Below are 24656 nucleotides of genomic sequence, written 5' to 3' on the forward strand. Positions count from 1 at the left end.
TGTTCCGTTGCGGAAGTTTCTTCTATTGTGCGTGAATACGTTGCGGATAATGTCTCAGTCACTCCTGTGGTTGGTGTTGTGAAGAGTTTTTCGGATGGCGATATGGTTTCTGTCGAGGCTCGTATTGTGTTTGGGTGTGTCGCACTCAAAAGTTGCTGGGTTGTGCTCTGAGGTTTTTCAGTTGAGGACACATAGTTCGCTGGTGCTTCTGATGTTGCTTGGGATTCCGATGAAGTTTCTGTCGGCATCGTGAGTTGTGTTGATTCAGAATATCTTGTGGTGGAGCTCTCAGTAACCGAACTTAACGTTGTTGCTGTTACGTGGGTTTCCGATGGGGACACGGTTTCTGAGGAAATTCGTGTTGTGCTTGGATGTGTTTGTGCTGTTTGTGGCGATTCTGATGTTGGTGGAAGACTTTGTAAAGTGGATGTGGTCATTGAAGATAGCTCCGACATTGTATGGGTTTGTGTTGAAGTCTGAGATGCCTCTGATATTTCAGTTGCTGGTGAATTTGTTTCTGAAGTTGACTCAGTAACCCTTGACAATGCCGCGGAAGTCTGGTGCGATTCTGATTGAGGCAGAGTTGCCGATGAAGGCTGTGTTGATGTTTGATGGAGTAGTGTTGAATGTTCAGTCAAAGACGTTTGCTGTGTTGTTGGGGGTGTCTCTGATGAAAATTTGGATGTTGCTGAGAAATGCGCTGTCTGATGGGTCTCTGCAGACAACTCAGTTTCCGTTGATGATGGTGCTGTAATTGAATATGTTTCCGAGGGGGAGCGAGTTGCGGATGATGACGCTTCTGAATTGTGTGGTCGTGATTGTGTTGTCGGAGATTCCTGAGTGTGTGCTGGGGTTCCTGTAGAGGGGCTTGTGATTGTGGATGCTTCGGTTGGTGGAGAACTTTCTGATGAGGATGCAGTCATTGATGATGCTTCTTTTGACGTAGGGATTTCTGATGACGATTCCCTTTTTGCTGACACTTCCGATGATGTAGAATATCTTTCTGTAGAGTACTCAGTTAGGAGGGATGAAGGTGCTGTTGTTAAGTGTGACTGTGATGTGGACACACTGACAGATGACTCTGTTAACGTACTTGGATGTGTTTCTGGTGAAAATGCTGTACTTGCGGATTCCTGCGTTGTCGGCTGTGATTCTGCAGAGGTTGTTGTTGCTGAAGATGCTCGTCTTCCTCTTGGTGTATGCGATGAGTGTTCCATTGCGGAAGTTTCTTCTATTGTGCTTGAATACGTTGCAGATAATGTCTCAGTCACTCCTGTGGTTGGTGTTGTGAAGAGTTTTTCGGATGGCGAAATGGTTTCTGTCGAGGCTCGTATTGTGTTTGGGTGTGCCGAACTCAAAAGTTGCTGGGTTGTGCTCTGAGGTTTTTCAGTTGAGGACACATAGGTCGCTGGTGCTTCTGATGTTGCTTGGGATTCCGATGAAGTTTCTGTCGGCATCGTGAGTTGTGTTGATTCAGAATATCTTGTGGTGGAGCTCTCAGTAACCGAACTTAATGTTGTTGCTGTTACATGGGTTTCCGATGGGGACACGGTTTCTGAGGAAATGCGTGTTGTGCTTGGATGTGCTTGTGGTGTTTGTGGCGATTCTGATGTTGGTGGAAGACTTTCTGAAGTGTATGTGGTCATTGAAGACAGCTCCGTCATTGTATGGGTTTGTGTTGAAGTCTGAGATGCCTCTGATACTTCAGTTGCTGGTGAATTTGTTTCTGAAGTTGACTCAGTAAACCTTGACAATGTCGCGGAAGTGTGGTGCGATTCTGATTGAGGCAGTATTGCCGATGAAGGCTGTGTTGATGTTTGATGGAGTAGTGTTGAATGTTCAGTCAAAGACGTTTGCTGTGTTGTTGGGTGTGTCTCTGATGAAAACTTGGATGTTGCTGAGAAATGCGCTGTCTGATGGGTCTCTGCAGACAACTCAGTTTCCGTTGATGATGGTGCTGTAATTGAATATGTTTCCGAGGGGGAGAGAGTTCCGGATGATGACACTTCAGTATTGTGTGGTCGTGATTGTGTTGCCGGAGATTCCTGAGTGTGTGCTGGGGTTCCTGTAGAGGGGCTTCTGATTGTGGATGCTTCGGTTGGTGGAGAACTTTCTGATGAGGATGCAGTCATTGATGATACTTCTTTTGTCGTAGGGATTTCTGATGACGATTCCCTTTTTGATGACACTTCCGATGATGTAGAATATCTTTCTGTTGAGTACTCAGTTAGGAGGGATGAAGGTGCTGTTGTTAAGTGTGACTGTGATGTGGACACACTGACAGATGACTCTGTTAACGTACTTGGATGTGTTTCTGGTGAAAATGCTGTACTTGCGGATTCCTGCGTTGTCGGCTGTGTTTCTGCAGAGGTTGTTGTTGCTGAAGATGCTCGTCTTCCTCTTGGTGTATGCGATGAGTGTTCCATTGCGGAAGTTTCTTCTATTGTGCTTGAATACGTTGCAGATAATGTCTCAGTCACTCCTGTGGTTGGTGTTGTGAAGAGTTTTTCGGATGGCGAAATGGTTTCTGTCGAGGCTCGTATTGTGTTTGGGTGTGCCGAACTCAAAAGTTGCTGGGTTGTGCTCTGAGGTTTTTCAGTTGAGGACACATAGGTCGCTGGTGCTTCTGATGTTGCTTGGGATTCCGATGAAGTTTCTGTCGGCATCGTGAGTTGTGTTGATTCAGAATATCTTGTGGTGGAGCTCTCAGTAACCGAACTTAATGTTGTTGCTGTTACATGGGTTTCCGATGGGGACACGGTTTCTGAGGAAATGCGTGTTGTGCTTGGATGTGCTTGTGGTGTTTGTGGCGATTCTGATGTTGGTGGAAGACTTTCTGAAGTGTATGTGGTCATTGAAGACAGCTCCGTCATTGTATGGGTTTGTGTTGAAGTCTGAGATGCCTCTGATACTTCAGTTGCTGGTGAATTTGTTTCTGAAGTTGACTCAGTAAACCTTGACAATGTCGCGGAAGTGTGGTGCGATTCTGATTGAGGCAGAATTGCCGATGAAGGCTGTGTTGATGTTTGATGGAGTAGGGTTGAATGTTCAGTCAAAGACGTTTGCTGTGTTGTTGGGTGTGTCTCTGATGAAAACTTGGATGTTGCTGAGAAATGCGCTGTCTGATGGGTCTCTGCAGACAACTCAGTTTCCGTTGATGATGGTGCTGTAATTGAATATGTTTCCGAGGGGGAGAGAGTTCCGGATGATGACACTTCAGTATTGTGTGGTCGTGATTGTGTTGCCGGAGATTCCTGAGTGTGTGCTGGGGTTCCTGTAGAGGGGCTTCTGATTGTGGATGCTTCGGTTGGTGGAGAACTTTCTGATGAGGATGCAGTCATTGATGATACTTCTTTTGTCGTAGGGATTTCTGATGACGATTCCCTTTTTGATGACACTTCCGATGATGTAGAATATCTTTCTGTTGAGTACTCAGTTAGGAGGGATGAAGGTGGTGTTGTTAAGTGTGACTGTGATGTGGACACACTGACAGATGACTCTGTTAACGTACTTGGATGTGTTTCTGGTGAAAATGCTGTACTTGCGGATTCCTGCGTTGTCGGCTGTGTTTCTGCAGAGGTTGTTGTTGCTGAAGATGCTCGTCTTCCTCTTGGTGTATGCGATGAGTGTTCCATTGCGGAAGTTTCTTCTATTGTGCTTGAATACGTTGCAGATAATGTCTCAGTCACTCCTGTGGTTGGTGTTGTGAAGAGTTTTTCGGATGGCGAAATGGTTTCTGTCGAGGCTCGTATTGTGTTTGGGTGTGCCGAACTCAAAAGTTGCTGGGTTGTGCTCTGAGGTTTTTCAGTTGAGGACACATAGGTCGCTGGTGCTTCTGATGTTGCTTGGGATTCCGATGAAGTTTTTGTCGGCATCGTGAGTTGTGTTGATTCAGAATATCTTGTGGTGGAGCTCTCAGTAACCGAACTTAATGTTGTTGCTGTTGCATGTGTTTCCGATGGGGACACGGTTTCTGAGGAAATGCGTGTTGTGCTTGGATGTGTTTGTGCTGTTTGTGGCGATTCTGATGTTGGTGGAAGACTTTCTGAAGTGTATGTGGTCATTGAAGACAGCTCCGACATTGTATGGGTTTGTGTTGAAGTCTGAGATGCCTCTGATACTTCAGTTGCTGGTGAATTTGTTTCTGAAGTTGACTCAGTAAACCTTGATAATGCCGCGGAAGTGTGGTGCGATTCTGATTGAGGCAGAGTTGCCGATGAAGGCTGTGTTGAGGTTTGATGGAGTAGTGTTGTATGTTCAGTCAAAGACGTTTGCTGTGCTGTTGGGGGTGTCTCTGATGAAAACTTGGATGTTGCTGAGAAATGCGCTGTCTGATGGGTCTCTGCAGACAACTCAGTTTCCGTTGATGATGGTGCTGTAATTGAATATGTTTCCGAGGGGGAGAGAGTTGCGGATGATGACACTTCTGAATTGTATGGTCGAGATTGTGTTGTCGGAGATTCCTGAGTGTGTGCTGGGGTTCCTGTAGAGGGGCTTCTGATTGTGGATGCTTCGGTTGGTGGAGAACTTTCTGATGAGGATGCAGTGATTGACGATACTTCTATTGTCGTAAGGATTTCTGATGACGATTCCCTTTTTGATGACATTTCCGCTGATGTAGAATATCTTTCAGTTGAGTACTCAGTTAGCAGGGATGAAGGTGCTGTTGTTAAGTGTGACTGTGATGAGGACACACTGACAGATGACTCTGTTAACGTACTTGGATGTGATTCTGGTGAAAATGCTGTACTTGCGGATTCCTGCGTTGATGGCTGTGTTTCTGCAGAGGTTGTTGTTGCTGAAGATGCTCGTCTTCCTCTTGGTGTATGCGATGAGTGTTCCGTTGCGGAAGTTTCTTCTATTGTGCGTGAATACGTTGCGGATAATGTCTCAGTCACTCCTGTGGTTGGTGTTGTGAAGAGTTTTTCGGATGGCGATATGGTTTCTGTCGAGGCTCGTATTGTGTTTGGGTGTGTCGCACTCAAAAGTTGCTGGGTTGTGCTCTGAGGTTTTTCAGTTGAGGACACATAGTTCGCTGGTGCTTCTGATGTTGCTTGGGATTCCGATGAAGTTTCTGTCGGCATCGTGAGTTGTGTTGATTCAGAATATCTTGTGGTGGAGCTCTCAGTAACCGAACTTAACGTTGTTGCTGTTACGTGGGTTTCCGATGGGGACACGGTTTCTGAGGAAATTCGTGTTGTGCTTGGATGTGTTTGTGCTGTTTGTGGCGATTCTGATGTTGGTGGAAGACTTTGTAAAGTGGATGTGGTCATTGAAGATAGCTCCGACATTGTATGGGTTTGTGTTGAAGTCTGAGATGCCTCTGATATTTCAGTTGCTGGTGAATTTGTTTCTGAAGTTGACTCAGTAACCCTTGACAATGCCGCGGAAGTCTGGTGCGATTCTGATTGAGGCAGAGTTGCCGATGAAGGCTGTGTTGATGTTTGATGGAGTAGTGTTGAATGTTCAGTCAAAGACGTTTGCTGTGTTGTTGGGGGTGTCTCTGATGAAAATTTGGATGTTGCTGAGAAATGCGCTGTCTGATGGGTCTCTGCAGACAACTCAGTTTCCGTTGATGATGGTGCTGTAATTGAATATGTTTCCGAGGGCGAGAGAGTTGCGGATGATGACGCTTCTGAATTGTGTGGTCGTGATTGTGTTGTCGGAGATTCCTGAGTGTGTGCTGGGGTTCCTGTAGAGGGGCTTGTGATTGTGGATGCTTCGGTTGGTGGAGAACTTTCTGATGAGGATGCAGTCATTGATGATACTTCTTTTGTCGTAGGGATTTCTGATGACGATTCCCTTTTTGATGACACTTCCGATGATGTAGAATATCTTTCTGTTGAGTACTCAGTTAGGAGGGATGAAGGTGCTGTTGTTAAGTGTGACTGTGATGTGGACACACTGACAGATGACTCTGTTAACGTACTTGGATGTGTTTCTGGTGAAAATGCTGTACTTGCGGATTCCTGCGTTGTCGGCTGTGTTTCTGCAGAGGTTGTTGTTGCTGAAGATGCTCGTCTTCCTCTTGGTGTATGCGATGAGTGTTCCGTTGCGGAAGTTTCTTCTATTGTGCTTGAATACGTTGCGGATAATGTCTCAGTCACTCCTGTGGTTGGTGTTGTGAAGAGTTTTTCGGATGGCGAAATGGTTTCTGTCGAGGCTCGTATTGTGTTTGGGTGTGCCGAACTCAAAAGTTGCTGGGTTGTGCTGTGAGGTTTTTCAGTTGAGGACACATAGGTCGCAGGTGCTTCTGATGTTGCTTGGGATTCCGATGAAGTTTCTGTCGGCATCGTGAGTTGTGTTGATTCAGAATATCTTGTGGTGGAGCTCTCAGTAACCGAACTTAATGTTCTTGCTGTTACATGGGTTTCCGATGGGGACACGGTTTCTGAGGAAATGCGTGTTGTGCTTGGATGTGCTTGTGGTGTTTGTGGCGATTCTGATGTTGGTGGAAGACTTTCTGAAGTGTATGTGGTCATTGAAGACAGCTCCGACATTGTATGGGTTTGTGTTGAAGTCTGAGATGACTCTGATACTTCAGTTGCTGGTGAATTTGTTTCTGAAGTTGACTCAGTAAACCTTGACAATGTCGCGGAAGTGTGGTGCGATTCTGATTGAGGCAGAATTGCCGATGAAGTCTGTGTTGAGGTTTGATGGAGTAGTGTTGAATGTTCAGTCAAAGACGTTTGCTGTGTTGTTGGGTATGTCTCTGATGAAAACTTGGATGTTGCTGAGAAATGCGCTGTCTGATGGGTCTCTGCAGACAACTCAGTTTCCGTTGATGATGGTGCTGTAATTGAATATGTTTCCGAGGGGGAGAGAGTTCCGGATGATGACACTTCAGTATTGTGTGGTCGTGATTGTGTTGCCGGAGATTCCTGAGTGTGTGCTGGGGTTCCTGTAGAGGGGCTTCTGATTGTGGATGCTTCGGTTGGTGGAGAACTTTCTGATGAGGATGCAGTCATTGATGATACTTCTTTTGTCGTAGGGATTTCTGATGACGATTCCCTTTTTGATGACACTTCCGATGATGTAGAATATCTTTCTGTTGAGTACTCAGTTAGGAGGGATGAAGGTGCTGTTGTTAAGTGTGACTGTGATGTGGACACACTGACAGATGACTCTGTTAACGTACTTGGATGTGTTTCTGGTGAAAATGCTGTACTTGCGGATTCCTGCGTTGTCGGCTGTGTTTCTGCAGAGGTTGTTGTTGCTGAAGATGCTCGTCTTCCTCTTGGTGTATGCGATGAGTGTTCCGTTGCGGAGGTTTCTTCTATTGTGCTTGAATACGTTGCGGATAATGTCTCAGTCACTCCTGTGGTTGGTGTTGTGAAGAGTTTTTCGGATGGCGATATGGTTTCTGTCGAGGCTCGTATTGTGTTTGGGTGTGTGGAACTGAACAGTTGCTGGGTTGTGCTCTGAGGTGTTTCAGTTGAGGACACATAGGTCGCTGGTGCTTCTGATGTTGCTTGGGATTCCGATGAAGTTTCTGTCGGCATCGTGAGTTGTGTTGATTCAGAATATCTTGTGGTGGAGCTCTCAGTAACCGAACTTAATGTTCTTGCTGTTACATGGGTTTCCGATGGGGACACGGTTTCTGAGGAAATGCGTGTTGTGCTTGGATGTGCTTGTGGTGTTTGTGGCGATTCTGATGTTGGTGGAAGACTTTCTGAAGTGTATGTGGTCATTGAAGACAGCTCCGACATTGTATGGGTTTGTGTTGAAGTCTGAGATGCCTCTGATACTTCAGTTGCTGGTGAATTTGTTTCTGAAGTTGACTCAGTAAACCTTGATAATGCCGCGGAAGTGTGGTGCGATTCTGATTGAGGCAGAGTTGCCGATGAAGGCTGTGTTGAGGTTTGATGGAGTAGTGTTGTATGTTCAGTCAAAGACGTTTGCTGTGCTGTTGGGGGTGTCTCTGATGAAAACTTGGATGTTGCTGAGAAATGCGCTGTCTGATGGGTCTCTGCAGACAACTCAGTTTCCGTTGATGATGGTGCTGTAATTGAATATGTTTCCGAGGGGGAGAGAGTTGCGGATGATGACACTTCTGAATTGTATGGTCGAGATTGTGTTGTCGGAGATTCCTGAGTGTGTGCTGGGGTTCCTGTAGAGGGGCTTCTGATTGTGGATGCTTCGGTTGGTGGAGAACTTTCTGATGAGGATGCAGTGATTGACGATACTTCTATTGTCGTAAGGATTTCTGATGACGATTCCCTTTTTGATGACATTTCCGCTGATGTAGAATATCTTTCAGTTGAGTACTCAGTTAGCAGGGATGAAGGTGCTGTTGTTAAGTGTGACTGTGATGAGGACACACTGACAGATGACTCTGTTAACGTACTTGGATGTGATTCTGGTGAAAATGCTGTACTTGCGGATTCCTGCGTTGATGGCTGTGTTTCTGCAGAGGTTGTTGTTGCTGAAGATGCTCGTCTTCCTCTTGGTGTATGCGATGAGTGTTCCGTTGCGGAAGTTTCTTCTATTGTGCGTGAATACGTTGCGGATAATGTCTCAGTCACTCCTGTGGTTGGTGTTGTGAAGAGTTTTTCGGATGGCGATATGGTTTCTGTCGAGGCTCGTATTGTGTTTGGGTGTGTCGCACTCAAAAGTTGCTGGGTTGTGCTCTGAGGTTTTTCAGTTGAGGACACATAGTTCGCTGGTGCTTCTGATGTTGCTTGGGATTCCGATGAAGTTTCTGTCGGCATCGTGAGTTGTGTTGATTCAGAATATCTTGTGGTGGAGCTCTCAGTAACCGAACTTAACGTTGTTGCTGTTACGTGGGTTTCCGATGGGGACACGGTTTCTGAGGAAATTCGTGTTGTGCTTGGATGTGTTTGTGCTGTTTGTGGCGATTCTGATGTTGGTGGAAGACTTTGTAAAGTGGATGTGGTCATTGAAGATAGCTCCGACATTGTATGGGTTTGTGTTGAAGTCTGAGATGCCTCTGATATTTCAGTTGCTGGTGAATTTGTTTCTGAAGTTGACTCAGTAACCCTTGACAATGCCGCGGAAGTCTGGTGCGATTCTGATTGAGGCAGAGTTGCCGATGAAGGCTGTGTTGATGTTTGATGGAGTAGTGTTGAATGTTCAGTCAAAGACGTTTGCTGTGTTGTTGGGGGTGTCTCTGATGAAAATTTGGATGTTGCTGAGAAATGCGCTGTCTGATGGGTCTCTGCAGACAACTCAGTTTCCGTTGATGATGGTGCTGTAATTGAATATGTTTCCGAGGGGGAGCGAGTTGCGGATGATGACGCTTCTGAATTGTGTGGTCGTGATTGTGTTGTCGGAGATTCCTGAGTGTGTGCTGGGGTTCCTGTAGAGGGGCTTGTGATTGTGGATGCTTCGGTTGGTGGAGAACTTTCTGATGAGGATGCAGTCATTGATGATGCTTCTTTTGACGTAGGGATTTCTGATGACGATTCCCTTTTTGCTGACACTTCCGATGATGTAGAATATCTTTCTGTAGAGTACTCAGTTAGGAGGGATGAAGGTGCTGTTGTTAAGTGTGACTGTGATGTGGACACACTGACAGATGACTCTGTTAACGTACTTGGATGTGTTTCTGGTGAAAATGCTGTACTTGCGGATTCCTGCGTTGTCGGCTGTGATTCTGCAGAGGTTGTTGTTGCTGAAGATGCTCGTCTTCCTCTTGGTGTATGCGATGAGTGTTCCATTGCGGAAGTTTCTTCTATTGTGCTTGAATACGTTGCAGATAATGTCTCAGTCACTCCTGTGGTTGGTGTTGTGAAGAGTTTTTCGGATGGCGAAATGGTTTCTGTCGAGGCTCGTATTGTGTTTGGGTGTGCCGAACTCAAAAGTTGCTGGGTTGTGCTCTGAGGTTTTTCAGTTGAGGACACATAGGTCGCTGGTGCTTCTGATGTTGCTTGGGATTCCGATGAAGTTTCTGTCGGCATCGTGAGTTGTGTTGATTCAGAATATCTTGTGGTGGAGCTCTCAGTAACCGAACTTAATGTTGTTGCTGTTACATGGGTTTCCGATGGGGACACGGTTTCTGAGGAAATGCGTGTTGTGCTTGGATGTGCTTGTGGTGTTTGTGGCGATTCTGATGTTGGTGGAAGACTTTCTGAAGTGTATGTGGTCATTGAAGACAGCTCCGTCATTGTATGGGTTTGTGTTGAAGTCTGAGATGCCTCTGATACTTCAGTTGCTGGTGAATTTGTTTCTGAAGTTGACTCAGTAAACCTTGACAATGTCGCGGAAGTGTGGTGCGATTCTGATTGAGGCAGTATTGCCGATGAAGGCTGTGTTGATGTTTGATGGAGTAGTGTTGAATGTTCAGTCAAAGACGTTTGCTGTGTTGTTGGGTGTGTCTCTGATGAAAACTTGGATGTTGCTGAGAAATGCGCTGTCTGATGGGTCTCTGCAGACAACTCAGTTTCCGTTGATGATGGTGCTGTAATTGAATATGTTTCCGAGGGGGAGAGAGTTCCGGATGATGACACTTCAGTATTGTGTGGTCGTGATTGTGTTGCCGGAGATTCCTGAGTGTGTGCTGGGGTTCCTGTAGAGGGGCTTCTGATTGTGGATGCTTCGGTTGGTGGAGAACTTTCTGATGAGGATGCAGTCATTGATGATACTTCTTTTGTCGTAGGGATTTCTGATGACGATTCCCTTTTTGATGACACTTCCGATGATGTAGAATATCTTTCTGTTGAGTACTCAGTTAGGAGGGATGAAGGTGCTGTTGTTAAGTGTGACTGTGATGTGGACACACTGACAGATGACTCTGTTAACGTACTTGGATGTGTTTCTGGTGAAAATGCTGTACTTGCGGATTCCTGCGTTGTCGGCTGTGTTTCTGCAGAGGTTGTTGTTGCTGAAGATGCTCGTCTTCCTCTTGGTGTATGCGATGAGTGTTCCATTGCGGAAGTTTCTTCTATTGTGCTTGAATACGTTGCAGATAATGTCTCAGTCACTCCTGTGGTTGGTGTTGTGAAGAGTTTTTCGGATGGCGAAATGGTTTCTGTCGAGGCTCGTATTGTGTTTGGGTGTGCCGAACTCAAAAGTTGCTGGGTTGTGCTCTGAGGTTTTTCAGTTGAGGACACATAGGTCGCTGGTGCTTCTGATGTTGCTTGGGATTCCGATGAAGTTTCTGTCGGCATCGTGAGTTGTGTTGATTCAGAATATCTTGTGGTGGAGCTCTCAGTAACCGAACTTAATGTTGTTGCTGTTACATGGGTTTCCGATGGGGACACGGTTTCTGAGGAAATGCGTGTTGTGCTTGGATGTGCTTGTGGTGTTTGTGGCGATTCTGATGTTGGTGGAAGACTTTCTGAAGTGTATGTGGTCATTGAAGACAGCTCCGTCATTGTATGGGTTTGTGTTGAAGTCTGAGATGCCTCTGATACTTCAGTTGCTGGTGAATTTGTTTCTGAAGTTGACTCAGTAAACCTTGACAATGTCGCGGAAGTGTGGTGCGATTCTGATTGAGGCAGAATTGCCGATGAAGGCTGTGTTGATGTTTGATGGAGTAGTGTTGAATGTTCAGTCAAAGACGTTTGCTGTGTTGTTGGGTGTGTCTCTGATGAAAACTTGGATGTTGCTGAGAAATGCGCTGTCTGATGGGTCTCTGCAGACAACTCAGTTTCCGTTGATGATGGTGCTGTAATTGAATATGTTTCCGAGGGGGAGAGAGTTCCGGATGATGACACTTCAGTATTGTGTGGTCGTGATTGTGTTGCCGGAGATTCCTGAGTGTGTGCTGGGGTTCCTGTAGAGGGGCTTCTGATTGTGGATGCTTCGGTTGGTGGAGAACTTTCTGATGAGGATGCAGTCATTGATGATACTTCTTTTGTCGTAGGGATTTCTGATGACGATTCCCTTTTTGATGACACTTCCGATGATGTAGAATATCTTTCTGTTGAGTACTCAGTTAGGAGGGATGAAGGTGCTGTTGTTAAGTGTGACTGTGATGTGGACACACTGACAGATGACTCTGTTAACGTACTTGGATGTGTTTCTGGTGAAAATGCTGTACTTGCGGATTCCTGCGTTGTCGGCTGTGTTTCTGCAGAGGTTGTTGTTGCTGAAGATGCTCGTCTTCCTCTTGGTGTATGCGATGAGTGTTCCGTTGCGGAAGTTTCTTCTATTGTGCGTGAATACGTTGCGGATAATGTCTCAGTCACTCCTGTGGTTGGTGTTGTGAAGAGTTTTTCGGATGGCGATATGGTTTCTGTCGAGGCTCGTATCGTGTTTGGGTGTGTCGCACTCAAAAGTTGCTGGGTTGTGCTCTGAGGTTTTTCAGTTGAGGACACATAGTTCGCTGGTGCTTCTGATGTTGCTTGGGATTCCGATGAAGTTTCTGTCGGCATCGTGAGTTGTGTTGATTCAGAATATCTTGTGGTGGAGTTCTCAGTAACCGAACTTAACGTTGTTGCTGTTACGTGGGTTTCCGATGGGGACACGGTTTCTGAGGAAATTCGTGTTGTGCTTGGATGTGTTTGTGCTGTTTGTGGCGATTCTGATGTTGGTGGAAGACTTTGTAAAGTGGATGTGGTCATTGAAGATAGCTCCGACATTGTATGGGTTTGTGTTGAAGTCTGAGATGCCTCTGATATTTCAGTTGCTGGTGAATTTGTTTCTGAAGTTGACTCAGTAACCCTTGACAATGCCGCGGAAGTCTGGTGCGATTCTGATTGAGGCAGAGTTGCCGATGAAGGCTGTGTTGATGTTTGATGGAGTAGTGTTGAATGTTCAGTCAAAGACGTTTGCTGTGTTGTTGGGGGTGTCTCTGATGAAAATTTGGATGTTGCTGAGAAATGCGCTGTCTGATGGGTCTCTGCAGACAACTCAGTTTCCGTTGATGATGGTGCTGTAATTGAATATGTTTCCGAGGGGGAGCGAGTTGCGGATGATGACGCTTCTGAATTGTGTGGTCGTGATTGTGTTGTCGGAGATTCCTGAGTGTGTGCTGGGGTTCCTGTAGAGGGGCTTGTGATTGTGGATGCTTCGGTTGGTGGAGAACTTTCTGATGAGGATGCAGTCATTGATGATACTTCTTTTGACGTAGGGATTTCTGATGACGATTCCCTTTTTGCTGACACTTCCGATGATGTAGAATATCTTTCTGTAGAGTACTCAGTTAGGAGGGATGAAGGTGCTGTTGTTAAGTGTGACTGTGATGTGGACACACTGACAGATGACTCTGTTAACGTACTTGGATGTGTTTCTGGTGAAAATGCTGTACTTGCGGATTCCTGCGTTGTCGGCTGTGTTTCTGCAGAGGTTGTTGTTGCTGAAGATGCTCGTCTTCCTCTTGGTGTATGCGATGAGTGTTCCATTGCGGAAGTTTCTTCTATTGTGCTTGAATACGTTGCAGATAATGTCTCAGTCACTCCTGTGGTTGGTGTTGTGAAGAGTTTTTCGGATGGCGATATGGTTTCTGTCGAGGCTCGTATTGTGTTTGGGTGTGTGGAACTGAACAGTTGCTGGGTTGTGCTCTGAGGTTTTTCAGTTGAGGACACATAGGTCGCTGGTGCTTCTGATGTTGCTTGGGATTCCGATGAAGTTTCTGTCGGCATCGTGAGTTGTGTTGATTCAGAATATCTTGTGGTGGAGCTCTCAGTAACCGAACTTAATGTTGTTGCTGTTACAAGTGTTTCCGATGGGGACACGGTTTCTGAGGAAATGCGTGTTGTGCTTGGATGTGCTTGTGGTGTTTGTGGCGATTCTGATGTTGGTGGAAGACTTTGTAAAGTGTATGTGGTCATTGAAGACAGCTCCGACATTGTATGGGTTTGTGTTGAAGTCTGAGATGCCTCTGATACTTCAGTTGCTGGTGAATTTGTTTCTGAAGTTGACTCAGTAACCCTTGACAATGCCGCGGAAGTCTGGTGCGATTCTGATTGAGGCAGAGTTGCCGATGAAGGCTGTGTTGATGTTTGATGGAGTAGTGTTGAATGTTCAGTCAAAGACGTTTGCTGTGTTGTTGGGGGTGTCTCTGATGAAAATTTGGATGTTGCTGAGAAATGCGCTGTCTGATGGGTCTCTGCAGACAACTCAGTTTCCGTTGATGATGGTGCTGTAATTGAATATGTTTCCGAGGGGGAGCGAGTTGCGGATGATGACGCTTCTGAATTGTGTGGTCGTGATTGTGTTGTCGGAGATTCCTGAGTGTGTGCTGGGGTTCCTGTAGAGGGGCTTGTGATTGTGGATGCTTCGGTTGGTGGAGAACTTTCTGATGAGGATGCAGTCATTGATGATACTTCTTTTGACGTAGGGATTTCTGATGACGATTCCCTTTTTGCTGACACTTCCGATGATGTAGAATATCTTTCTGTAGAGTACTCAGTTAGGAGGGATGAAGGTGCTGTTGTTAAGTGTGACTGTGATGTGGACACACTGACAGATGACTCTGTTAACGTACTTGGATGTGTTTCTGGTGAAAATGCTGTACTTGCGGATTCCTGCGTTGTCGGCTGTGTTTCTGCAGAGGTTGTTGTTGCTGAAGATGCTCGTCTTCCTCTTGGTGTATGCGATGAGTGTTCCATTGCGGAAGTTTCTTCTATTGTGCTTGAATACGTTGCAGATAATGTCTCAGTCACTCCTGTGGTTGGTGTTGTGAAGAGTTTTTCGGATGGCGAAATGGTTTCTGTCGAGGCTCGTATTGTGTTTGGGTGTGCCGAACTCAAAAGTTGCTGGGTTGTGCTCTGAGGTTTTTCAGTTGAGGACACATAGGTCGCTGGTGCTTCTGATGTTGCTTGGGATTCCGATGAAGTTTCTGTCGGCATCGTGAGTTGTGTTGATTCAGAATATCTTGTGGTGGAGCTCTCAGTAACCGAACTTAACGTTGTTGCTGTTACATGGGTTTCCGATGGGGACACGGTTTCTGAGGAAATGCGTGTTGTGCTTGGATGTGCTTGTGGTGTTTGTGGCGATTCTGATGTTGGTGGAAGACTTTCTGAAGTGTATGTGGTCATTGAAGACAGCTCCGTCATTGTATGGGTTTGTGTTGAAGTCTGAGATGCCTCTGATACTTCAGTTGCTGGTGAATTTGTTTCTGAAGTTGACTCAGTAAACCTTGACAATGTCGCGGAAGTGTGGTGCGATTCTGATTGAGGCAGAATTGCCGATGAAGGCTGTGTTGATGTTTGATGGAGTAGTGTTGAATGTTCAGTCAAAGACGTTTGCTGTGTTGTTGGGTGTGTCTCTGATGAAAACTTGGATGTTGCTGAGAAATGCGCTGTCTGATGGGTCTCTGCAGACAACTCAGTTTCCGTTGATGATGGTGCTGTAATTGAATATGTTTCCGAGGGGGAGAGAGTTCCGGATGATGACACTTCAGTATTGTGTGGTCGTGATTGTGTTGCCGGAGATTCCTGAGTGTGTGCTGGGGTTCCTGTAGAGGGGCTTCTGATTGTGGATGCTTCGGTTGGTGGAGAACTTTCTGATGAGGATGCAGTCATTGATGATACTTCTTTTGTCGTAGGGATTTCTGATGACGATTCCCTTTTTGATGACACTTCCGATGATGTAGAATATCTTTCTGTTGAGTACTCAGTTAGGAGGGATGAAGGTGCTGTTGTTAAGTGTGACTGTGATGTGGACACACTGACAGATGACTCTGTTAACGTACTTGGATGTGTTTCTGGTGAAAATGCTGTACTTGCGGATTCCTGCGTTGTCGGCTGTGTTTCTGCAGAGGTTGTTGTTGCTGAAGATGCTCGTCTTCCTCTTGGTGTATGCGATGAGTGTTCCGTTGCGGAAGTTTCTTCTATTGTGCTTGAATACGTTGCGGATAATGTCTCAGTCACTCCTGTGGTTGGTGTTGTGAAGAGTTTTTCGGATGGCGAAATGGTTTCTGTCGAGGCTCGTATTGTGTTTGGGTGTGCCGAACTCAATAGTTGCTGGGTTGTGCTCTGAGGTTTTTCAGTTGAGGACACATAGGTCGCTGGTGCTTCTGATGTTGCTTGGGATTCCGATGAAGTTTTTGTCGGCATCGTGAGTTGTGTTGATTCAGAATATCTTGTGGTGGAGCTCTCAGTAACCGAACTTAATGTTGTTGCTGTTACATGGGTTTCCGATGGGGACACGGTTTCTGAGGAAATTCGTGTTGTGCTTCGATGTGCTTGTGGTGTTTGTGGCGATTCTGATGTTGGTGGAAGACTTTGTAAAGTGTATGTGGTCATTGAAGACAGCTCCGACATTGTATGGGTTTGTGTTGAAGTCTGAGATGCCTCTGATACTTCAGTTGCTGGTGAATTTGTTTCTGAAGTTGACTCAGTAACCCTTGACAATGCCGCGGAAGTCTGGTGCGATTCTGATTGAGGCAGAGTTGCCGATGAAGGCTGTGTTGATGTTTGATGGAGTAGTGTTGAATGTTCAGTCAAAGACGTTTGCTGTGTTGTTGGGGGTGTCTCTGATGAAAATTTGGATGTTGCTGAGAAATGCGCTGTCTGATGGGTCTCTGCAGACAACTCAGTTTCCGTTGATGATGGTGCTGTAATTGAATATGTTTCCGAGGGGGAGCGAGTTGCGGATGATGACGCTTCTGAATTGTGTGGTCGTGATTGTGTTGTCGGAGATTCCTGAGTGTGTGCTGGGGTTCCTGTAGAGGGGCTTGTGATTGTGGATGCTTCGGTTGGTGGAGAACTTTCTGATGAGGATGCAGTCATTGATGATACTTCTTTTGACGTAGGGATTTCTGATGACGATTCCCTTTTTGCTGACACTTCCGATGATGTAGAATATCTTTCTGTAGAGTACTCAGTTAGGAGGGATGAAGGTGCTGTTGTTAAGTGTGACTGTGATGTGGACACACTGACAGATGACTCTGTTAACGTACTTGGATGTGTTTCTGGTGAAAATGCTGTACTTGCGGATTCCTGCGTTGTCGGCTGTGTTTCTGCAGAGGTTGTTGTTGCTGAAGATGCTCGTCTTCCTCTTGGTGTATGCGATGAGTGTTCCATTGCGGAAGTTTCTTCTATTGTGCTTGAATACGTTGCAGATAATGTCTCAGTCACTCCTGTGGTTGGTGTTGTGAAGAGTTTTTCGGATGGCGAAATGGTTTCTGTCGAGGCTCGTATTGTGTTTGGGTGTGCCGAACTCAAAAGTTGCTGGGTTGTGCTCTGAGGTTTTTCAGTTGAGGACACATAGGTCGCTGGTGCTTCTGATGTTGCTTGGGATTCCGATGAAGTTTCTGTCGGCATCGTGAGTTGTGTTGATTCAGAATATCTTGTGGTGGAGCTCTCAGTAACCGAACTTAACGTTGTTGCTGTTACATGGGTTTCCGATGGGGACACGGTTTCTGAGGAAATGCGTGTTGTGCTTGGATGTGCTTGTGGTGTTTGTGGCGATTCTGATGTTGGTGGAAGACTTTCTGAAGTGTATGTGGTCATTGAAGACAGCTCCGTCATTGTATGGGTTTGTGTTGAAGTCTGAGATGCCTCTGATACTTCAGTTGCTGGTGAATTTGTTTCTGAAGTTGACTCAGTAAACCTTGACAATGTCGCGGAAGTGTGGTGCGATTCTGATTGAGGCAGAATTGCCGTTGAAGGCTGTGTTGATGTTTGATGGAGTAGTGTTGAATGTTCAGTCAAAGACGTTTGCTGTGTTGTTGGGTGTGTCTCTGATGAAAACTTGGATGTTGCTGAGAAATGCGCTGTCTGATGGGTCTCTGCAGACAACTCAGTTTCCGTTGATGATGGTGCTGTAATTGAATATGTTTCCGAGGGGGAGAGAGTTCCGGATGATGACACTTCAGTATTGTGTGGTCGTGATTGTGTTGCCGGAGATTCCTGAGTGTGTGCTGGGGTTCCTGTAGAGGGGCTTCTGATTGTGGATGCTTCGGTTGGTGGAGAACTTTCTGATGAGGATGCAGTCATTGATGATACTTCTTTTGTCGTAGGGATTTCTGATGACGATTCCCTTTTTGATGACACTTCCGATGATGTAGAATATCTTTCTGTTGAGTACTCAGTTAGGAGGGATGAAGGTGCTGTTGTTAAGTGTGACTGTGATGTGGACACACTGACAGATGACTCTGTTAACGTACTTGGATGTGTTTCTGGTGAAAATGCTGTACTTGCGGATTCCTGCGTTGTCGGCTGTGTTTCTGCAGAGGTTGTTGTTGCTGAAGATGCTCGTCTTCCTCTTGGTGTATGCGATGAGTGTTCCGTTGCGGAAGTTTCTTCTATTGTGCTTGAATACGTTGCGGATAATGTCTCAGTCACTCCTGTGGTTGGTGTTGTGAAGAGTTTTTCGGATGGCGAAATGGTTTCTGTCGAGGCTCGTATTGTGTTTGGGTGTGCCGAACTCAAAAGTTGCTGGGTTGTGCTCTGAGGTTTTTCAGTTGAGGACACATAGGTCGCTGGTGCTTCTGATGTTGCTTGGGATTCCGATGAAGTTTTTGTCGGCATCGTGAGTTGTGTTGATTCAGAATATCTTGTGGTGGAGCTCTCAGTAACCGAACTTAATGTTGTTGCTGTTACATGGGTTTCCGATGGGGACACGGTTTCTGAGGAAATGCGTGTTGTGCTTGGATGTGCTTGTGGTGTTTGTGGCGATTCTGATGTTGGTGGAAGACTTTCTGAAGTGTATGTGGTCATTGAAGACAGCTCCGACATTGTATGGGTTTGTGTTGAAGTCTGAGATGCCTCTGATACTTCAGTTGCTGGTGAATTTGTTTCTGAAGTTGACTCAGTAAACCTTGACAATGTCGCGGAAGTGTGGTGCGATTCTGATTGAGGCAGAATTGCCGATGAAGTCTGTGTTGAGGTTTGATGGAGTAGTGTTGAATGTTCAGTCAAAGACGTTTGCTGTGTTGTTGGGTGTGTCTCTGATGAAAACTTGGATGTTGCTGAGAAATGCGCTGTCTGATGGGTCTCTGCAGACAACTCAGTTTCCGTTGATGATGGTGCTGTAATTGAATATGTTTCCGAGGGGGAGAGAGTTCCGGATGATGACACTTCAGTATTGTGTGGTCGTGATTGTGTTGCCGGAGATTCCTGAGTGTGTGCTGGGGTTCCTGTAGAGGGGCTTCTGATTGTGGATGCTTCGGTTGGTGGAGAACTTTCTGATGAGGATGCAGTCATTGATGATACTTCTTTTGTCGTAGGGATTTCTGATGACGATTCCCTTTTTGATGACACTTCCGATGATGTAGAATATCTTTCTGTTGAGTACTCAGTTAGGAGGGATGAAGGTGCTGTTGTTAAGTGTGACTGTGATGAGGACACACTGACAGATGACTCTGTTAACGTACTTGGATGTGTTTCTGGTGAAAATGCTGTACTTGCGGATTCCTGCGTTGTCGGCTGTGTTTCTGCAGAGGTTGTTGTTGCTGAAGATGCTCGTCTTCCTCTTGGTGTATGCGATGAGTGTTCCGTTGCGGAAGTTTCTTCTATTGTGCTTGAATACGTTGCGGATAATGTCTCAGTCACTCCTGTGGTTGGTGTTGTGAAGAGTTTTTCGGATGGCGATATGGTTTCTGTCGAGGCTCGTATTGTGTTTGGGTGTGTGGAACTGAACAGTTGCTGGGTTGTGCTCTGAGGTTTTTCAGTTGAGGACACATAGGTCGCTGGTGCTTCTGATGTTGCTTGGGATTCCGATGAAGTTTCTGTCGGCATCGTGAGTTGTGTTGATTCAGAATATCTTGTGGTGGAGCTCTCAGTAACCGAACTTAATGTTGTTGCTGTTACAAGTGTTTCCGATGGGGACACGGTTTCTGAGGAAATGCGTGTTGTGCTTGGATGTGCTTGTGGTGTTTGTGGCGATTCTGATGTTGGTGGAAGACTTTCTGAAGTGTATGTGGTCATTGAAGACAGCTCCGACATTGTATGGGTTTGTGTTGAAGTCTGAGATGCCTCTGATACTTCAGTTGCTGGTGAATTTGTTTCTGAAGTTGACTCAGTAAACCTTGATAATGCCGCGGAAGTGTGGTGCGATTCTGATTGAGGCAGAGTTGCCGATGAAGGCTGTGTTGAGGTTTGATGGAGTAGTGTTGTATGTTCAGTCAAAGACGTTTGCTGTGCTGTTGGGGGTGTCTCTGATGAAAACTTGGATGTTGCTGAGAAATGCGCTGTCTGATGGGTCTCTGCAGACAACTCAGTTTCCGTTGATGATGGTGCTGTAATTGAATATGTTTCCGAGGGGGAGAGAGTTGCGGATGATGACACTTCTGAATTGTATGGTCGAGATTGTGTTGTCGGAGATTCCTGAGTGTGTGCTGGGGTTCCTGTAGAGGGGCTTCTGATTGTGGATGCTTCGGTTGGTGGAGAACTTTCTGATGAGGATGCAGTCATTGATGATACTTCTATTGTCGTAAGGATTTCTGATGACGATTCCCTTTTTGATGACATTTCCGCTGATGTAGAATATCTTTCTGTTGAGTACTCAGTTAGCAGGGATGAAGGTGCTGTTGTTAAGTGTGACTGTGATGAGGACACACTGACAGATGACTCTGTTAACGTACTTGGATGTGATTCTGGTGAAAATGCTGTACTTGCGGATTCCTGCGTTGATGGCTGTGTTTCTGCAGAGGTTGTTGTTGCTGAAGATGCTCGTCTTCCTCTTGGTGTATGCGATGAGTGTTCCGTTGCGGAAGTTTCTTCTATTGTGCGTGAATACGTTGCGGATAATGTCTCAGTCACTCCTGTGGTTGGTGTTGTGAAGAGTTTTTCGGATGGCGATATGGTTTCTGTCGAGGCTCGTATTGTGTTTGGGTGTGTCGCACTCAAAAGTTGCTGGGTTGTGCTCTGAGGTTTTTCAGTTGAGGACACATAGTTCGCTGGTGCTTCTGATGTTGCTTGGGATTCCGATGAAGTTTCTGTCGGCATCGTGAGTTGTGTTGATTCAGAATATCTTGTGGTGGAGCTCTCAGTAACCGAACTTAATGTTGTTGCTGTTACGTGGGTTTCCGATGGGGACACGGTTTCTGAGGAAATTCGTGTTGTGCTTGGATGTGTTTGTGCTGTTTGTGGCGATTCTGATGTTGGTGGAAGACTTTGTAAAGTGGATGTGGTCATTGAAGATAGCTCCGACATTGTATGGGTTTGTGTTGAAGTTTGAGATGCCTCTGATATTACAGTTGCTGGTGAATTTGTTTCTGAAGTTGACTCAGTAACCCTTGACAATGCCGCGGAAGTCTGGTGCGATTCTGATTGAGGCAGGGTTGCCGATGAAGGCTGTGTTGATGTTTGATGAAGTAGTGTTGAATGTTCAGTCAAAGACGTTTGCTGTGTTGTTGGGGGTGTCTCTGATGAAAATTTGGATGTTGCTGAGAAATGCGCTGTCTGATGGGTCTCTGCAGACAACTCAGTTTCCGTTGATGATGGTGCTGTAATTGAATATGTTTCCGAGGGGGAGCGAGTTGCGGATGATGACGCTTCTGAATTGTGTGGTCGTGATTGTGTTGTCGGAGATTCCTGAGTGTGTGCTGGGGTTCCTGTAGAGGGGCTTCTGATTGTGGATGCTTCGGTTGGTGGAGAACTTTCTGATGAGGATGCAGTCATTGATGATACTTCTTTTGTCGTAGGGATTTCTGATGACGATTCCCTTTTTGATGACACTTCCGATGATGTAGAATATCTTTCTGTTGAGTACTCAGTTAGGAGGGATGAAGGTGCTGTTGTTAAGTGTGACTGTGATGAGGACACACTGACAGATGACTCTGTTAACGTACTTGGATGTGTTTCTGGTGAAAATGCTGTACTTGCGGATTCCTGCGTTGTCGGCTGTGTTTCTGCAGAGGTTGTTGTTGCTGAAGATGCTCGTCTTCCTCTTGGTGTATGCGATGAGTGTTCCGTTGCGGAAGTTTCTTCTATTGTGCTTGAATACGTTGCGGATAATGTCTCAGTCACTCCTGTGGTTGGTGTTGTGAAGAGTTTTTCGGATGGCGATATGGTTTCTGTCGAGGCTCGTATTGTGTTTGGGTGTGTGGAACTGAACAGTTGCTGGGTTGTGCTCTGAGGTTTTTCAGTTGAGGACACATAGGTCGCTGGTGCTTCTGATGTTGCTTGGGATTCCGATGAAGTTTCTGTCGGCATCGTGAGTTGTGTTGATTCAGAATATCTTGTGGTGGAGCTCTCAGTAACCGAACTTAATGTTGTTGCTGTTACAAGTGTTTCCGATGGGGACACGGTTTCTGAGGAAATGCGTGTTGTGCTTGGATGTGCTTGTGGTGTTTGTGGCGATTCTGATGTTGGTGGAAGACTTTCTGAAGTGTATGTGGTCATTGAAGACAGCTCCGACATTGTATGGGTTTGTGTTGAAGTCTGAGATGCCTCTGATACTTCAGTTGCTGGTGAATTTGTTTCTGAAGTTGACTCAGTAAACCTTGATAATGCCGCGGAAGTGTGGTGCGATTCTGATTGAGGCAGAGTTGCCGATGAAGGCTGTGTTGAGGTTTGATGGAGTAGTGTTGTATGTTCAGTCAAAGACGTTTGCTGTGCTGTTGGGGGTGTCTCTGATGAAAACTTGGATGTTGCTGAGAAATGCGCTGTCTGATGGGTCTCTGCAGACAACTCAGTTTCCGTTGATGATGGTGCTGTAATTGAATATGTTTCCGAGGGGGAGAGAGTTGCGGATGATGACACTTCTGAATTGTATGGTCGAGATTGTGTTGTCGGAGATTCCTGAGTGTGTGCTGGGGTTCCTGTAGAGGGGCTTCTGATTGTGGATGCTTCGGTTGGTGGAGAACTTTCTGATGAGGATGCAGTCATTGATGATACTTCTATTGTCGTAAGGATTTCTGATGACGATTCCCTTTTTGATGACATTTCCGCTGATGTAGAATATCTTTCTGTTGAGTACTCAGTTAGCAGGGATGAAGGTGCTGTTGTTAAGTGTGACTGTGATGAGGACACACTGACAGATGACTCTGTTAACGTACTTGGATGTGATTCTGGTGAAAATGCTGTACTTGCGGATTCCTGCGTTGATGGCTGTGTTTCTGCAGAGGTTGTTGTTGCTGAAGATGCTCGTCTTCCTCTTGGTGTATGCGATGAGTGTTCCGTTGCGGAAGTTTCTTCTATTGTGCGTGAATACGTTGCGGATAATGTCTCAGTCACTCCTGTGGTTGGTGTTGTGAAGAGTTTTTCGGATGGCGATATGGTTTCTGTCGAGGCTCGTATTGTGTTTGGGTGTGTCGAACTGAACAGTTGCTGGGTTGTGCTCTGAGGTTTTTCAGTTGAGGACACATAGTTCGCTGGTGCTTCTGATGTTGCTTGGGATTCCGATGAAGTTTCTGTCGGCATCGTGAGTTGTGTTGATTCAGAATATCTTGTGGTGGAGCTCTCAGTAACCGAACTTAATGTTGTTGCTGTTACGTGGGTTTCCGATGGGGACACGGTTTCTGAGGAAATTCGTGTTGTGCTTGGATGTGTTTGTGCTGTTTGTGGCGATTCTGATGTTGGTGGAAGACTTTCTGAAGTGTATGTGGTCATTGAAGACAGCTCCGACATTGTATGGGTTTGTGTTGAAGTCTGAGATGCCTCTGATACTTCAGTTGCTGGTGAATTTGTTTCTGAAGTTGACTCAGTAAACCTTGACAATGTCGCGGAAGTGTGGTGCGATTCTGATTGAGGCAGAATTGCCGATGAAGTCTGTGTTGAGGTTTGATGGAGTAGTGTTGAATGTTCAGTCAAAGACGTTTGCTGTGTTGTTGGGTGTGTCTCTGATGAAAACTTGGATGTTGCTGAGAAATGCGCTGTCTGATGGGTCTCTGCAGACAACTCAGTTTCCGTTGATGATGGTGCTGTAATTGAATATGTTTCCGAGGGGGAGAGAGTTCCGGATGATGACACTTCAGTATTGTGTGGTCGTGATTGTGTTGCCGGAGATTCCTGAGTGTGTGCTGGGGTTCCTGTAGAGGGGCTTCTGATTGTGGATGCTTCGGTTGGTGGAGAACTTTCTGATGAGGATGCAGTCATTGATGATACTTCTTTTGTCGTAGGGATTTCTGATGACGATTCCCTTTTTGATGACACTTCCGATGATGTAGAATATCTTTCTGTTGAGTACTCAGTTAGGAGGGATGAAGGTGCTGTTGTTAAGTGTGACTGTGATGAGGACACACTGACAGATGACTCTGTTAACGTACTTGGATGTGTTTCTGGTGAAAATGCTGTACTTGCGGATTCCTGCGTTGTCGGCTGTGTTTCTGCAGAGGTTGTTGTTGCTGAAGATGCTCGTCTTCCTCTTGGTGTATGCGATGAGTGTTCCGTTGCGGAAGTTTCTTCTATTGTGCTTGAATACGTTGCGGATAATGTCTCAGTCACTCCTGTGGTTGGTGTTGTGAAGAGTTTTTCGGATGGCGATATGGTTTCTGTCGAGGCTCGTATTGTGTTTGGGTGTGTGGAACTGAACAGTTGCTGGGTTGTGCTCTGAGGTTTTTCAGTTGAGGACACATAGGTCGCTGGTGCTTCTGATGTTGCTTGGGATTCCGATGAAGTTTCTGTCGGCATCGTGAGTTGTGTTGATTCAGAATATCTTGTGGTGGAGCTCTCAGTAACCGAACTTAATGTTGTTGCTGTTACAAGTGTTTCCGATGGGGACACGGTTTCTGAGGAAATGCGTGTTGTGCTTGGATGTGCTTGTGGTGTTTGTGGCGATTCTGATGTTGGTGGAAGACTTTCTGAAGTGTATGTGGTCATTGAAGACAGCTCCGACATTGTATGGGTTTGTGTTGAAGT

This window comes from Hypanus sabinus, chromosome 27 (assembly GCF_030144855.1).
Source record: "Hypanus sabinus isolate sHypSab1 chromosome 27, sHypSab1.hap1, whole genome shotgun sequence".
In the NCBI taxonomy this organism is placed as follows: Eukaryota; Metazoa; Chordata; class Chondrichthyes; order Myliobatiformes; family Dasyatidae; genus Hypanus; species Hypanus sabinus.